The following is a 17,689-nucleotide window of genomic DNA, read 5'->3' on the forward strand; positions in this document are numbered from 1 at the left end:
AAAAATATTTTGTTTATTCATTTGACAGAGAGAGAGAAGGAGAGAGAAATAACACAAGCCGGGGGAGGGGGGAGACAAAGGGAGAAGCAGGTTCCCCACTGAGCAGAGAGTCTGATGTGTGACCCCATCCCAGGACCCTGGGATTCTGACCTGAGCCAAAGGCCAACACTTGACCAACTAAGCCACCCAAGTTCCCCAAGAGAGAATAATTCTTAAAGTAGTAACTTCAAAGAAAGTGAGAATAAATTTACTATGAACTGACGTAGGTTTGCCAGAAAAGATACAGGATGCTCAGCAAGATAATTAAAAGGGCTCAAAAATCATGTAAGACAGAATGGTTAATAAAAATGCATTTTGTTGTTTGATATATCCATACTAAATAACATGGAAATTTAAAGTAGTGACAGCTTTAAGGTGAAGCTGGGTCAGAAAATCTTCATGGAAAACATACTAAAGTTTATTTTCTAACAACTCTAATCATTTTATACTATCTCTATTTTTAGATGGATGCACTTGTATAACATTTGCTTTTAGTTTTGATTAAAAACAAATTTCTTGGGGCACCTGTGTGGCTCAGTGGGTTAAAACCTCTGCCTTAGGCTCAGGTCGTGATCCCAGGATCCTGGGATCGAGCCCCACATTGGGCTCTCTGCTCAGCGGGGAGCCTGCTTTCTCCTCTCCCTCTGCCTCCCTCTCTGCCTATTTGTGATCTCTTGTCTGTCAAATAAATAAATAAAATCTTTAAAAAAACCCAAAAAACAAAAAAACAAATTTTTTGGTCATCCTTTAAATATATAGGTACACACATAAAATAATTCTTAGAAAATCGTAGTTTAACTTGAAGTTAACTTGTTAGTTTAAACTAAGGAAATTTGAATCAAGATTGACTTTTTAATTCTTTAAAAAAATCTCATAAAGTTTTAAAATTTGGATTAGCTGGTTGGGTCCATGAGCATTCATATAATATTTCCCAGAGAACTAATGGAAACACTAAAATTGAATTATAAAATTCCTAAAAATGATGAAGCTATAAAATCTAAAAGAATAGACTAATTGATATGAAATTTAACCCAGAGAAATGTGGGTCCTATTCATGCATATATCTAGAGGCAATTTTCACCTAGTAAACTACAAATTAGATTGCACATAAAAAACTTGATCTGAACTTTGTCAGCCAATATAAACACATCTAACAGTCAAATAAGAAATCAGGATTTGTGTCTGTCCCAAGATATTTAGTAACTATAGAGAAGAGACATTAACTTAAGAGTGGATAATCTTGGCAGAAACCTTCTTAATTGATTGAAACCAGTATCACCAGTAATAAGCTGGTGATGAAATATAACATGATGCACTAAGAAGGACACATAATTTTTGTGGTACCCTGGGAAAACACAGAGATTTAGTCCAATACTGTGAGAACTCTAGTCAAATCTAATTTGAGGGACATTCAGCATTAGTTATTGGACTTTGAAAATGTTATGATGAAACAAAGACATAATCAAGAACAGTTGATGATTACACAAGACCAAGGAAAATAAAAGTGAAAAAATACAGTGTGGGATTTTGAAAGAGATCCTGGAGCAAGGGGAAAAAAAGTAGTGGAAAAACTGGTGAGATTCCAATATGATCTTTGATTTTGATGATGGATCTGAAAATTTTACAAAATTATGTAAGATGTAAACTTTAGTGGAAGCTGAATGAGAAATAGATGGAAACTTTCTTCCCATTTTTATATTTTAAGTCTAAATACATTGTTTAAAATTTTTTAAAAAAGTATTTAGGGAGGGGCAACTAAAGGAATGGCAGAAAGAGTAGAATTTGTCAGGAGTTGGTATTAGGGTGGGATTGATTGCCAAATAGTAACAGAAGGGAGTTCCTTGGATTGTGGAACTATCTTGATTATGATGATGGTTACATGACTTCTCTGCATTTGCCAAGATGCATAGAAAGGTAAACCAAAAATAGTGCATTGTATTGTATATAACAATATACAAAGAGACATAAAAAGAAAAAAAAACCCAAATAACTAAAGAAAACAGTTGCAGTAAGCAAATATGATTTGTCAATAATGAAAAATGAAAGAAGTATTAATATAAAAGCTTAGTACCTGAACAGCAATTTCATTTCATTACAAATGACAGCTAGAAAAATAACTGTGACAACTGTTCAATTTCTTGTTATTAATTAGGCATAATTTGAGTGAAATATAGTGATAGAGTAATTTTAAATATAAACAATATTCAATTATCTAAAGATTTGGTTAGTCATGGTTGGTAAGTCATTGTATTTGACAAAATATTTAAATATATTTATTATATCATGAGGCTATAAAATTAATCCATTAATTCAGTTTTTTGAGTCTTGTCAATTTTATTTTACCAGTTTTGGAGTAAAGGTAAGGTGAACTTCTAGTGTCTACCAGATTCTATGATATTGCATGGACCTACAATGGTGTTGAACAGAGGTAGAGAAAAATTAAAGCACTAAGCAGCACACTAAGCTGATTCAGACTCCCCACTGCAAACAAGGAACTATGCAAAAAGGTGTCTCTCTCTCTCTCTCTCTCTCACACACACACACACACACACACATACACACACACTTGAGTTTGTGCCAGTTGACAGAATGAAAATGTACCGTGGAGTCAGAATTGAAAGTTTAGGCTGGTATCAAATTAGATAGTGGTGTTTGGACCTGGATACTAACCCCCACAGCTGGGAGCTGGGTTTGTAATGCACAGTAGAAGAAATAGTTTTCCACAGGGTGGCAAGACTTAGCACTCAGGCCCCTCGTTACATGGGTAACTCTAAATGGTTTGCTCTTTCTACATAAAGGAGATCACAAGTACTTCACCCAATAGCTTTGTAGAAACAGTGTGCAATCTTACTGATAGTTCAAGATCTAGATGGATTAAAATGTATTCTGAGAGGAAGCCCATAATAAAGTGTGCTGGCTGTATTCATTTTGCTAAATACAATAAATACAATATACCACAGTTTCCCTCTTGCTCTCTGCCTGAGACTAATCTGGGTGGACTACAGGAGTGGGGCCCCTCTCACTCCAGCTTCTGGTAGCCGGCGTCCACTGGAAAACTCTGGCTGAAGAGCACAGAGAGTGGGAAAAGTTAATTTATGTCATTTAATCCGATGACTAATCTTTCAGACTAGGAGTGAGATATTTAGAAAGAAAAAAAAAAAAAAGATATCCTGATAGCTTTGAATTTCAGATAATGAATAATTTTTTTAAAGTGAAAGTAGGCCCATGTACTATTTGGGAAATACTTATACTAAAAAGGAGTTATCTGAAATTCAAAGTTAGCTGAGCATCCTGTATCTTTTCTGGCAACCCTACATCAGTGTTGGCTTTGCACAATCCCTCAAAGACTTTCTGATGTGATGGAATGGTTAGCTAACACTACAGCAGGAAACATTTTGTGATATGTAAGTGTGTCAAATCAACACATTGAACTCCTTAAATTCATACAATACATCAATTATGTTTCAAAATACCTGGGGAAAAAAAGATCATGATTTTTTTCAAGGCAATCCCTACAAACAGTTCCCTTATCAGGATTCTGGTGTTTTCAAATTCTCTTTTAACTCTGTTAGGGAATAACAATCTAACTGTCTGATGAAAAAGGTTCTCATATTTTCTGGTACTATCATTAAGAAATGTTTGTAAGGCATTGCATTTTAATAAAAAAAAATCAATTTTCTATATCCCCTCAAGTCCAAAGAAAGTAGAAAATTAGAAGAGAAAAATGATATTCTTAAATTAGCCAACATTTTATAAATCCTATATTTCTTTGATCTGATGGTTGTTTTTGGCCCTAATTACAATGGGGTCATTCTTTTAGCATCTCATTGACCTCTGACACTCTTCATATGAACTGATAAATGGACATCCTATGAATCTGGGAATACCACACCCAACCTTAGATACCATTTATTACAAGCTAGTAAGGCTCTGAGACCTTGAGCTGAGTTGTCTTAAAAATTGCATAGAAGTAGATGTTCTTGGCCTAAGGGCAGATAAATCAACATTTTCTTTTTTTTTTTTTAAGATTTATTTATTTATTCATTTGACAGAGATCATAAGTAGGCAGAGAGGCAGGCAGAGAGAGAGGAAGGGAAGCAAGCTCCTCACTGAGCAGAGAGCCCAATGCGGGGCTCAATCCCAGGACCCTGGGATCATGACCTGAGCTGAAGGCAGAGGCTTAACCCACTGAGCCACTCAGGCACCCCAATCAACATTTTCAAATCAAGACAATATTGGCACAAAATAAAAAATCTTCCCTCCACAATAACAGAAAAATAGTCTTGTTTTAGAGGTCTGTGCTAGTCTTCCTTTTTTCTGTTTATTTTGTTATGAATCTTCATATTTTATATAAATGAAGTTTAACAATGACCTAAAAGGGTTTTTCAAAGTTATGTTATACATTGACACCTTTATCACACCCTTAACTCCCCTCAGCCTTTCTCTATCGTGTGAAGAGGCCACTTATCTGTGAATTTCTCTGAGTTTTTATGATTGTTGAATATATTTACTGTCACTTATGCCCCTGATAAACATCTAATTTATGTTTCATTAAATACTATCAAAGGCAAACTCTCTACAACAGGAGTGTGTGTGTGTGTGTGTGTGTGTGTGTGTGTGTACTAGATTATTCTCATATGTCAACTCCAACTTTCAATCTTGCAATAATTGGATCCTCACCACAAACCACCAGAATGCTTCCGGATAAAGCCTTCCAGCCCACCCCTGCCCATGAGGGGGAACAACTGATACAGGGGCTATTCTCACCACTGTAGCCAGTCTGTTCTTTTCAGAGATTCTCTAGCCTGCTTCTCGAGAATTATTCATTTCTACTAAGAGAATCTACTAATCTTGAGGATGGATAATTGTCTTATCCCTGATGTGAAAAATTGTACGATATATTCTTCACCCGGGTGAAGAATTAATTCTTAAGCAGAAAGCAGACTTTCAATTGACTACTTACAACCTGCCTTGTGTTTATGCTACAGGTATTAGAGATTTCCATATATTAAAAATCCCTGCTTCTACAGGGGACCATGTTTCCCTGGGAATTACTCCTGGAAATCTCCAAACTAAGGTAAGCACAGAGTACTCAAGATTACCACCTGGAGGGATAATGAACTTTTTATCATATGCACAATTTGTTCTGCTTTTCCAACAGCAAGAATGCAAACAACAAGAAAAATTGAGCCAAAATTTATTATTACCCTGGCAGAAGTAAGAAGAAGAAGAAAGAAGGAAAGAAAGAAAGAAGGAAAGAAAGAAAGAAAGAAAGAAAGAAAGAAAGAAAGAAAGAAAGAAAGAAAGAAAAGATAAAGAAAGAAAATGGACCAATTTTATTCCAGAGGCTTTCCTAGCTTACATTTATTAACCAGGGTTCAAGCACGGCTCTGAATTAATTTTGCTGAGACAAGAGAGTTAATAGTTAATGGTTCATGTTGCATCAGTATAAATAACGCTGGTCAGGTGAAACAATATGCATCTGAACTTAAGGAAAAGGTCACTTGACTTCCTAAAATTAATCTCAATTACCCAATAAGACATGTTATTATGGCCTAGGCTTACCAATTAGATTTGTGTACTCATTTACTTTTAGAGGGACTCACAATCAATTTGCTTCTAATTATTTCTCTTATTCTAGTTGAGTTTTACATCTATTCAGTCTTAAATGTTAGTACTGAACTGTTTCATATCAGATGATTTAAGAACTCCTGATACAATAAAATGATAAAAGAATGGTAAGGAATTATTTTGGCCCAAATAAAAATAGTAATTACATAATATTCTGATAATAACACCAGGATTTTTCTCATGTGTCATTAAAAACTATAATATTCAACCTTTCAAGTACAAATCAGTGTTTTTTATTATATTTACAAAGATATATACAACCATGACCACTATCTATTTTATAATGTTTTCAATTTGTATAAATATTTGTATATATTCTTTAGAGAAATGTCTATTCAGATATTTTCCCATTTTAAAATTTGTTGATTGGTCTTTTCATTGTAGAGTGGTAGTTCTTCCTATATTCTAGGTAATATATACTTTAATCAGCTATGTGATTACAAATATTTTCCCCATTTTATAGGATGATTTTTCATTTCATGATTGTGTTTTTTGAAACACAGTTTTTTATTTCTATGAAGTCCAATTTATGTATGCTCTTTTCACCTGTTTTTTCTGTCTAACCCAAGAGGTAACCCAAGATCATGAAGATTTATTCATATATTTTCTTCTAAGAGTTTCATACTTTTTTCTTACATTTGGGTTTGTGACTCATTTTTTTTTTTTTAAGGTAGGCACAGTGATGTCGGGTTTATGACTCATTTTGAGTTATTTTTTGTATTTGGTAGGTGGTAAAAATCTAGGTTCATGCTTCTGCATATAGATATCCATTTGTCCCAGAACATTAGTCAAAAAGACTGTTTTCCTTCATTAAATTACCTCACTCCATAGTTGAAAATAACTGGCCACCAACAACAGAGTACCATATTGTGTGAGGCCAAAACTAACAGAATTTCAAAGAGAAATAGATGAATACACTATCATAGTTGAAGAGTTCAAAACCCCTTTATAAGAAATGGGTATAAACAGCAATCAGGAAATCAGTAAGGACATAGGTGAACTCAACAATCAATAACTGAATTAATTTGATGTCATTCTTTTCAAGCTAACATGGAACATTTATCAGGATAAAGCAACATTCTGGACCATAAAACATTCTACAACATTCTGGACCAAAACACTTACTTTTTTTTTTTTTTTCTTGAGGAGTTGGGGGAGAAGCAGGAGAGGGAGAGAAAGAATCTTAGGCAGGCTCCATGCCCAGCACAGAGCCAGACACAGGGCTCAATCTCACAACCCTGAGATCATGATCTGAGCCAAAATTAAGAGTCGGATGCTTGACCAACTGAATCACCCAGGCACCTCCATAACTTAAAAATTTAAAAGAACAGAAATAATACAATGTCTTCTTTCAGATTATAATGGGATTAAACTAGAAATTAGTAACAGAAAGATAACTAGAAAATTCCAGATTACATGGAGATGGAAGTACACACTTTTAAATAAACTATGGGTAAAAGAAGAAATCTCAAGAGAAAATGAAAAAAATATTTTGCACTCTATGAAATTGATAACACAACTTGTCAAATTTGGAGGATGCTATGAAATCAGTGCTTAGAGGGAACTTTGTATCACTGAATGGATATATTAGAAAAGAAGAAAATCAATAATCTAAGTTGCTATCTTAGGAAACTAGAAAGAGAAAAGCAAATTAAGTCTATAGTAGATAAGCAGAACAAAATAAATGAGAAGAATCAGAACAAAAATCAATGACAGAGAAATCAAGAAATTAATAAAGAAAATCAATAAAACCAAAACTGATTCCTTGAAAAGAGTGATAAAATTGATCGCTCTAGCCAGGCTATTAAATAAAGAGAAGACATAAAATACTAATAAATGAAAGAGTGGACATCACTCTAGATCCTAGGGACACTAAAATGATAATAAAGGAATACTATGAAAGATTCTTTGCCTTCAACTTGATGGTCTAGAGGAGATGGAGCAATTCCTTGAAAGACAGAGTCTGCTGAAACACATACAAGAAGAAATAGATAATCTAAATAAGATTATATCTATTAAAGAAATTGAATCAATAATTAATAACTTCTCATAACAGAAAGCATCAGACCCACATGGGTTCACTAGGGAATTCCACCAAATTTAAGGAAGAAATTATAAATTCTCTATAATTTCTTTCAGAGGATAGAAGCAGAGAGGATACTTTCCAACTCATACTGTGAGGCCAGCATTATCCCCATAGCAAAACCAGACAAAGACATCACAAGAAAAGAAAACTACATACCAATAACTCTTATGAACTTGAATGCAAAAATCCTCAACAAGACATTAGCAAATTGAATCCAACAATGTATAAGAGAGTAATAGATCACAACTAAGTGGTTCTTGCAGATATGCAAGATTTTAACATTTGAAAATCAGTTAATATAATCTATCACATTAACAGGTTAAAAAAGAAAACTCATACAATCAAATCAATAGATGCAGAAAGAACATTTGAGAACATTCACAATCCATGCACAAAAACAAATGTAGTAGGAATACAAATGAACTCCCTCAATATGATAAAAAATGTCTATCAAAAAACCTACAGCTAACATCATACTTAATGGTGAGAAACTCAAACATTTCCCACTAAAATCAACAAGGCAAGGATGTCCCCTTTCATCACTCCCTTTCAACACTGAACTAGAAGTCCTAACTAAAACAATAAGACATTTTTAAAAGCTGATGTAAAGCTTGTTTGAGTAAGTCTAATGCCCGAACTTCCTTGGAGACAGTTTCTATTGCTTCTTTTTTTTAAATTAATAATTCACTAGTCAGTTCATTTACTAGAATTACCAATGGAAGTGAAACTTGAAAGAGAGAGTAACTGATAAATGCTCCCCATCATTTCATTTTTATAGTTAAATAGTTTGCATTATAAACCTATTCAGGGGTGCCTGGCTGGCTCAGTTAGTAAAGCATCAGACTATTGATCTTGGGGTTGTTAAGTTCCAGTTCCACTTTAGGTGTAGAGATTAATTAAAAGTAAAATCTTAAAAACAAAACAAAACAAAACCAGCCTAGTCAGATAACTTAGTATTTATGCTCTTCTCACACAACTGCTAATCAGACAACTGTTTATCATTATGGTATCAATTTCAATTCTATGAACCATGCTTTTTTTTCTTCCTGTGTAACATTTTCTAAAGAAGATGCCTTCCTCACCATCCTCTCTTGGCACGTTCTCTTGTCTCTTCCCTAGACGATACAGTGAGAGCTTCTCCTCCTCCTCCCCTGGGTCTCTGGGCCTGAGCCCCTGTCCCTCCCCCTCTGGGTGTTCTGTCCTGACCTCCTCTTCGTCCTCCTGTGTGTTTTGCAGCCTGGGTTCCAGCTCCACCCCTAGCCCTGCTACCATTAGGCGTGCCTTGCTGCCAGCACTTGATGCCCTGAGCCCTGTCTCTCCAGGAGAGCGGGCTGAAGTAGGCAGCACACCTTACCCACCTACACCTCCTATGCTGTGACCCTCCATGAGCATCCTCATAAGACCCAAAAAAAGGAACCCGCATCTCCCCACTGTTCTAAATGGGCTGCCTGCCCTGCAGTTACCTGTGAGGTTTCCAAGTTTTGTGAGCCAACAACCAATGTCCTGAGTTTTGAAACTTCCTCTCCCCAAGACCTGCCACCCAGCACTTACCTGCTGCTGGCCTTTGATTCCAGGGCCCCTTCTCCCTCAAAAGGGCCAGACTGCCTTTGCCCTGAATTGAGGTTCTCCTGTTCCAGGTTGCCACTTATACAATGAATTTTTGATGAATAAAATTAAAATGTTGAAAAAAAATTAGATGCCTAATTAAATAATAATATTGATGTTGAAAATGTTATTTTCCTCATAAATTTCACGTAATTTTCATTGAGCAAATCATAGAAAATTTTACTGTACAGCAGTAAAATACCACTCTTAAAATGGTAATACTTGCTTAACAATAAGACCAGATATTAAAAGTAGAGTAAGGACAGAGTGATGCTTTCTAGTATCTTGACAATTCTTCCTCCCATTAAAGTAGTCCCCTACTTCCCCCAACTGGATAATCACATTATCGTCAAGTTTTAGTCAGTGGGGGCTACATCATGGCAATAATATAGATCCATAAAAACAGGGCATAACTACCTCACCAATATTAATTCTGAAATCTGCTAGCTCTGCAGTGTTCATTAAATAATTATATATGTATATATACACACACTAGAGTCTTCCCATTATCTTACCTGTTACTTCTGAATGCTGTTGTGGATCTTGAGGTTTCTCTGTAACATTCTTTCCACACTTCTCCTATTGTGTAAGCACGAGGTTTGAATAGACATGGCTATTCCCTTTATGATTTAAACCGTTTGTGACAATCCTATGCCTCTTGCCACCATTGATTTGTTCCTATATTCCAAGCCTAGAAAAATGGTGTTTGTGTGACATTGGCTTAGGCACAGGAAGTGATTCAGGTTTGCTTCAATGTACTTGAATTTCAGGTAACTTGCTGAGAACATTGAAACAGAGTTTTCTTTTTTCATGATGTGATATGTAACTTGAAGTCTGGATCTCCTGAAACCATTTGCTTCTCTGAGGAAAGCCAGTTTGTGGTTGAAACTGACATGGAGAGGAAAGAATAATTGATACAAGGAAAAAGTAACAGAACAAGAATCGTGATTTAAGGAATAGAAGAAAGGTCTTTTGAAATCCTTTGCTCTTTTAGCTGGTTTTAGTTTCATGATTATTTAACCAACTTTTGAAAGTACCAAATACATAAATCACAAATGACTGTTATTTTTTTTTATGTGAACAAACACATATATTTAAGAACACAGCTTATATCCATTATCTACTTAAAACCTCTTCCTTGACTGATAAACTGGCTAGGTTAAGAACAGGAGTTCTGTATCACATTTACAGTTGAGTTTCACATGTCTTTAATTCTAGTAAAGATCAGATTTACACCAATTAAAAGTAACAGGCCTTTAATGGTACTTACTATTTATATTAGTCAGTCATCAATACTGTAAATGATTCAGAGTCATATGACATTTATCTAGCTCCAAGGACTATTTAATCTGGTTGAAGAAACATTTGAAGAGTTTTTGTTCAAGAGGAAATATTTTTTATACTTATATAACTAATATGTAACTTATGTAGCTAATATTTCATACTAGCATAACTGTGACCAAGCCCCAGTTCACAAATTCTGTGTCATTTTTCCTTCATGTAATCATGTATGTTTACACTCATTTATTTTGATATGAATATCTATCTTATAAAAACATAATTATAATATTAAGAGAGCTACAGATGTTATAATTTGCTTTTATTAAAAATATACACATAAACACTTATTCATTAATATCTCCTGTTTTTTTTTTAAAGCTAAGCAAAAAGAAATATAATTAAAATCTGGTTTCAGTCATTTAAATTGAACATTCTTTTATTATGCTGTCAGTGAAGCTTCTCTAAATCAATACCTCTCAAGCTAGGGTGAAAAGAAAAATATGAAATGTTTAGAAGGATCCAATTTATAAGAAGTCTACATAAAATTGAATTTAAGTACTACTTAACTAAAATTATTTGAAATTTTGATAAGATTACAAGTGATTAACTATATTTGAAAGATTTATATTGTATAGTTCTAGTTTGCTTGAGCTATATAATTGTTGAATGGCATTTATTTATTGATACTAACAAAAATTTATGTCACATTTACTCTGTAAAGATTGCTGACATAGGAACTGGAAGTGCAGAGTGGGATAGTACATAGTTCCTGTTTTTAGAGGACTGCAGTCTCTACTTTCTGGGATGCTGCAAACTTTCCCAAGCACATGATTATCATTCACCAAGATGCTGCTCTATTTCTAAACACTAATTTTTTCTTCTACCCTCTGGCCCTTTAGCGTGTGGTCAAATTATCTACCATCTGTAGAACTGTCTACAATCAGATGTCTCTGATTACATCACTCTTGCCCTATAGAAATTATACCCATAGTAGTTATAGTGGAAGCTAAAATGTATTGAACTTTTTAAAAAATATGCACTTTTTAATGTATGATTGCATATAACATGGCTTTAGTTACAAGGTGGAAAAATACACCTCTCACTAATTTTGAAGATTTAGCTGAATTTTTTATAATGGCACTAATTACTATATTTATTGATATAATAAATACTGAACCACTACTATGTGATAAGCACTGTGCTAACTGTAAGCAAGTCTAGGGACTGCTGAGAATTGTCTTTAAAAATCTAATCAAAGAGGAAAATATATACTTTTGGAAATCAAATAGTATGGAGATAATGACTTGCCCAAAGGAGTAGTCAGTTTGCATTGTACAGATATTTCACACAGGGATAGAAAGTCTTATCTTGGTAAAACCACACGCATTTGGCGTTTTTTTTCCTCTGGCTTAAATGTATTCTTTGATATTTCGTGAATTAGTTTAGGAGGCCTTTGAAGCGATGCATTTTATAAAACCTATTTCCCTTTGTGGTTTCTCAAGATTTTTTTTTTTTTTTTTTTTTTTTTTAGTAGAGTCTTTGTCCAGCATGGACACCAACATGGGGCTTGAACTCACAATCTTCAGATCAAGACCTCAGCTGAGATCAAGAGTTGGATACTTTACTGACTGAGCCACCCAGGTGCCCCAAGATTTTGTTTCTTATTAAAAAATATATCTTCTAAATATGTGTTAAGGAAATGCTGTTCATTGTTTTGTTTTATATATTAGTAGTATCAGCATGAATATACTGATGATAATAAGTATCTAGTATATAATTGTTTATACACAATTCAGATCACTTGAATATTTATGTTATTACTGGAAACATTTCTACCCAACTGTTCTAATTTTCAATTTGATTATGGTTTGACTTATAGAAGTCAATATGAACTTATAAGCGACATTAAATTTGGATGCACTAAAACAGAAAAAATTTTAATGAACTCTTTGGATCACACTACTTACAGAAAATATGTTCATCATATAGATATATAAAATGCATGTATGCATAATATCCCCAACCTGGCACAGATGCTGAAAATTTTCATGGATGTCCCCTTTTCCTTCCTTACAAAAATGAAACATACAATATACAGCACTATGTCTTTTTTAAAATTATATTTTGATGACTGAAAAGTTATTCTTTAGTACTCCAAGGAATGGTTTCCTTGGCTGCAGAGGATTATTTTATATGAATGCATTGTAATTTTGATATTATTCCCAAATTTAGGGCAATTATGTTGTTTCCAACTTACTCTTTCGGGTAAATAGCTGTGTTGTGAGCAATCTATATGTAAGCCCTTAAAGAAGAACTATATTTTGCTTTAGTTAAGAGCTATTAAAAGTAGATATACTTTTTAAGTATCATGAAATTTATTGTCAAATCACCCACCAGACAGTTGTACTAGTTTTACAAATGGCACTCTATCAATGTCTCAGTTGGGAAAAACTCAAGACTTATACAAATATAACCTGAAATTTTTCTGGTGTAAAAAATTAAATATTTTTTTTATGAGTAGCCATTTCTGTGGGGCCTCTGTCATCCAACCAGTCATTAAGGACTGAATTTCTCCCCGTTTGGCATCTGTTTCAAGCGACCTGGGACCTAGGAGAGACGACCACTTTAAAAGCTTTCTCCTGAAAGACATTTCCACTCATATTCCTTTATATTCCGAACATATGGCTACAAGGGGGCCGGGACATTTTGTTTCAAGCTGCTTTCAACCTACAACTGCATGCTATATGGATGGGGACAAGCTAATAGTTTTGCTCTCATCCACTTCCAGGCATAATTTGACCTGCAGAGCACACACCTCCGTCCTTTCCACCTGCTCCCCATAAAAAACAACCCAAATGTACATCTTTTTACTTCAATGAGCTCAATATCCATGATTACTGGCTGATGCACTGTTGGGGTTAATGTAGAGCATGAACTCAGCCATAATACCTGGTTTGCTAAAATCTGACCCAGAGGCCGTGGGAGGGGACGGGGTGCAGCAAAGGAAGATTTTGGAGCAGGACATAGGCCTTTGGAATGCCCAGGCCTGCGTCACCACTCTGCCAACTGAATGCTGCAGGGAGTTGCCTTCCTGAAGCTTTCTTAGCCCAAACAGCCACCCTGTGATCTAAGAGATATATGCATTGTCCCTTAGGCTATGTTTAGTAGAACATGCAGATTAGCATGAAGTTTCTTTCCCGGAAACAGATCATCCCAGTTTCAGTAAGACCCCTTGTCACGCATCACATGCTTGAGAAACAGTGATAAGGATTTGTGATTATACTGAAGGACCAGTAAAAGTGGGAACAAAGAAGGGCAAAGAGTCTTCATCTCTGAACTTTGGCCCACTTGCATTCTCCTTTCACAGCAAAGTTTGGAGTAATCTTTCATCCTTTGGTACAGGGATTGCTGGCTGCTCCTGGCAATGTACAGTCTTCCTCACAGGTGTAGATGTGGTTCCTTTTGGTCTAGCAGTTCACGTTGGAGGATACCTCCATTTCAAGGGGTCATTCAGCTTTTCACTTGGACTCTAAAATACGTTCTCTGCCACAAAAAGGGTGACTCTTTTTTTTTTTTTTTAAACACTAGCAATGCTAACACTGGGTTAAATTATTAAGATGAATTCATTATTGTATTGGTGTATTTATAAAATAAAACTGCTATTTCAATTTGTGGTTATTTGCTTTTAAGTGAATATATTAGATATGCTGGTCATTTGTGAGTCTCAATTTTTATTATTAGCATTTTTTTCATGAATTCTATTAAGCCTGGTTTCCAATAGTAAATTATTTTATTAATTCAAAAATCAGAACTTTCATAATCCTTCTTAAAATAAATCATCTCCTAGATTTTCATCCATCATTTCAGCTTTTCAAAACTACATATTTTTAAAATTTTTTTATTGTTTTGAATAAAAACAAACTCAGCAGAAACAACTAATTAACTTTATGCCATGACATCAGAATTCTTACTTTCATTTCCCATCCCTTGGGTACTATAGACTGCCCAAATGGATATTGGAAAATTTAAATTTGCCCCTGCAGTCTGTTATTCTTATAGTTTGTGACAGCTTTCCTGAATCCATAGAATACCTTTCTAAACATGTCAGAATTATTTCCCAAATTCTAACCATGTCATCTCCTATTTCTTTTCTGTTTTAACATCTATTTGTAGGATGCAGCACTTATTATGAAATTGCAGTGTGCTAGAGATAAGACAAGAGAAAATGCACTCCTCAAAATCCTCCCTTAGCTTGCCATGGCACAATCAATGTATTGGGAATTATGTGGACACACTCTGCCTCACATCACAATGCCATTTGTCTTGGTCCACTGAGGCTGCTATAACAGAATACCAAAGACTGGGTGGCTTATAAACAAGAGAAATTTGTTTCCTGTAGTTCTGGAGGTGGAAGTCTAAGATTAGATGGCCAGCATGGTTTGGTTCTTGGGACAACTGCTGTCTTCCTGCAATATCCTTACATGGTGAAAGTGGTAACAGAGGTCACTGGGATCTCTTTTATTTATTTATTTATTTATTAAGATTTCTTTGGTTATTTATTTGAGAGAGAGGGTGTGTGTGCACAAGAGAAGGAAGAAGCAGAGGGAGACAGAGAGAGAATCCTCAAGCAGACATCCCTGCTGAGCACGTAGCCAGACGAGGACTCTGGGCTTGATCCTAAGACCCTGAGATCATGATCTGAGTCCAAAGCAAAAGCTGGCCCCTTAACCAGCTAAGCCACCCAGGCACCCTCTCTGGGATCTCTTTCATAAGAGCACTAATCCCCTTCTTGAGGACTCCACCCCATGATCTAATCACCCTCCTAAGGCCCCACCTTCTAATACCATCACACTGGTGATTAGTAATTCAATATGAATTTTGGAGGCAACACAAACATTCAGGCCATACCACCATTCATGCATAACTATGCTCTAAACACATGTATTTTCCTGAACTTCCTTACGTATAACGATTTCTTAATTAGAGCCCCTGTATATACACTTCATTTGCCTGTAATCTTTCTGTCCACTATTGCTCCAAGAAGCAATTTTTGTGAGCCACAGATCTCATGGGTCTCCTATGTACACTCTCCCTTGTACACTTGTACTTTTTCTCCATATCACTTACAGAAGTATTGATTAATTTTCTACAGTGCCAATTACTGGGTGGCTTAAAACAACAGAAATTTATTATCTCACAGTTCTGGAACCTAGAGTTCTGAAGTCAGTGTGTCTACAGGATGAAGATTTCTCTGAAACTCTGAGAGAAGAAAGAGAATCTGTGATTGTCTCTGGTAGCTTCTGGTATTTGCCTGCAGTCCTTGGTGTTCCTTAGCTTGTAGATGCATTGCTCCAAAATCTATCTCTACTGTTATGTGGCTATCCTCTCTTGGGTGTCTCTGCCTCTGCCTCTTCTCTTCTAAGGGCTTAAGTCATTCTACATGAGGACCCACTCTAATTCCGTATGATTTCAATTTAATTATACCTGCAAAGACTCTTTCTCCAAATAATGTCACATTCACAGGTATGGGAGGTTAGGACGTCCACATAATTTTGGGAGACTACAACTTAATCCATGACAGTGTTTAATTACATTTTTTCAAGGCTGACAGTTTTTCTAATAGTGTGCCCCTTCATTTGGTACAAGTATCTGTTCTATTCTCTTTCCGTGTCCCAGCACAGGTCTTCTTGTACATAAGAAATGTTCCATAGAAAGAAAAAAGAAAGAAAGGGGTGCCTGGGTGGCTCAGTGGGTTAAAGAAAAAAGAAAGAAAGAAAGAAGAAAAAGAAAAGGAAGGACAAGAAATGTTCAATACACAGTTAAACAAATGAATGTTACTTGCACTTTTTATCAACCTTGGAAAATCTCTCTAGAATTGCGTAGTTAAGGCCAGGGCTCTGACTTCTATCCATAGTTTATCACCTCTCACCTTCTCAAGAATTTCTTTTCTGCAATTATTCTCTCTTTTATTCTTTCAATATATCCAATTTCTTTTCCTCTATTAAGTTCTTCCCCTGGGATACACATATACTCTAAAATTTATTATTGTTTTAAAATAATTAAAATATAATTTGTAATTACCCTGATGTTTCATTCTGATGTGAAAGATAATCATTTTGATGTTGTTGTTGTAGCTCAGTAAATAAAATATAGCAAAACTCTATCTACTCATTGATAGTTTCCTTTCTTAGATAATATAAAGCACTTGGTTGCCATTTTGTAAGAGAATAGGGAATTTTCATCACTTTTCCAGTAAAAATTTTTTGCTTTAGTATTATCAGACTTATACCTCCATGCTTGGATTTTATACATCTTGTATATGTTATATACAATCTTGTACATATTGTATACAAGATGACTATCTGTTGCAATGCTGAATCTACAGTGGTCTGGTTTGGAGATTACATGACAATTAAACCTAAACTTTTAGTTTCAAAATGGAATCGAAGAGACAAAATTATGACAACATGATCAATTTTTGCACACATGGAGGCAAAGACAACTAGGTCGTGACTGCAGCAGTAATTTAAGAGGACATCACCTGAAGCCACAGCTCAAAAATATCAGAGGCACGAAAGTGTGGACAGCACACCTCCTAAAACTGATGAACTGCGGCCAAACATAGATAGAAGAAAAATAACAAAAATAACAGATTTCCAGAGAGAAAGTGAAGTACGTTCTACATTCATGATTCCAAAATTTGGCTTCTTTTAGGAGAGAAAATTTATATCCTCCAGTTAGTTATTTGGTGGAATTCCGAATTCAGTGATACAGAGAAGATTAAAACATGTATAAAACATGCATACGGCACACTGAAATTGAGGCACAAATAAATAGAAGGCATATAAGTTACAACTTGTAAGCTTAAACATGGAAAAGAAAAATATATAATTAGGAGAAAAATATGATGTGCAGTGGGTTAAATTCCAGTAGCTTTCAAATTGTAAATGTCAAGAACTCAAGGCCACTGAGCACTTGGGTGTCTGCCATTATGACCTAAAAATTAGGTATGTAATTCATTTTTGGTCAGCAGGAATTCATAAAAGG

Source organism: Enhydra lutris, unplaced genomic scaffold, assembly GCF_002288905.1.
Source record: "Enhydra lutris kenyoni isolate GAN:26980312 unplaced genomic scaffold, ASM228890v2 scaffoldscaffold4, whole genome shotgun sequence".
NCBI classification, from domain to species: Eukaryota; Metazoa; Chordata; class Mammalia; order Carnivora; family Mustelidae; genus Enhydra; species Enhydra lutris.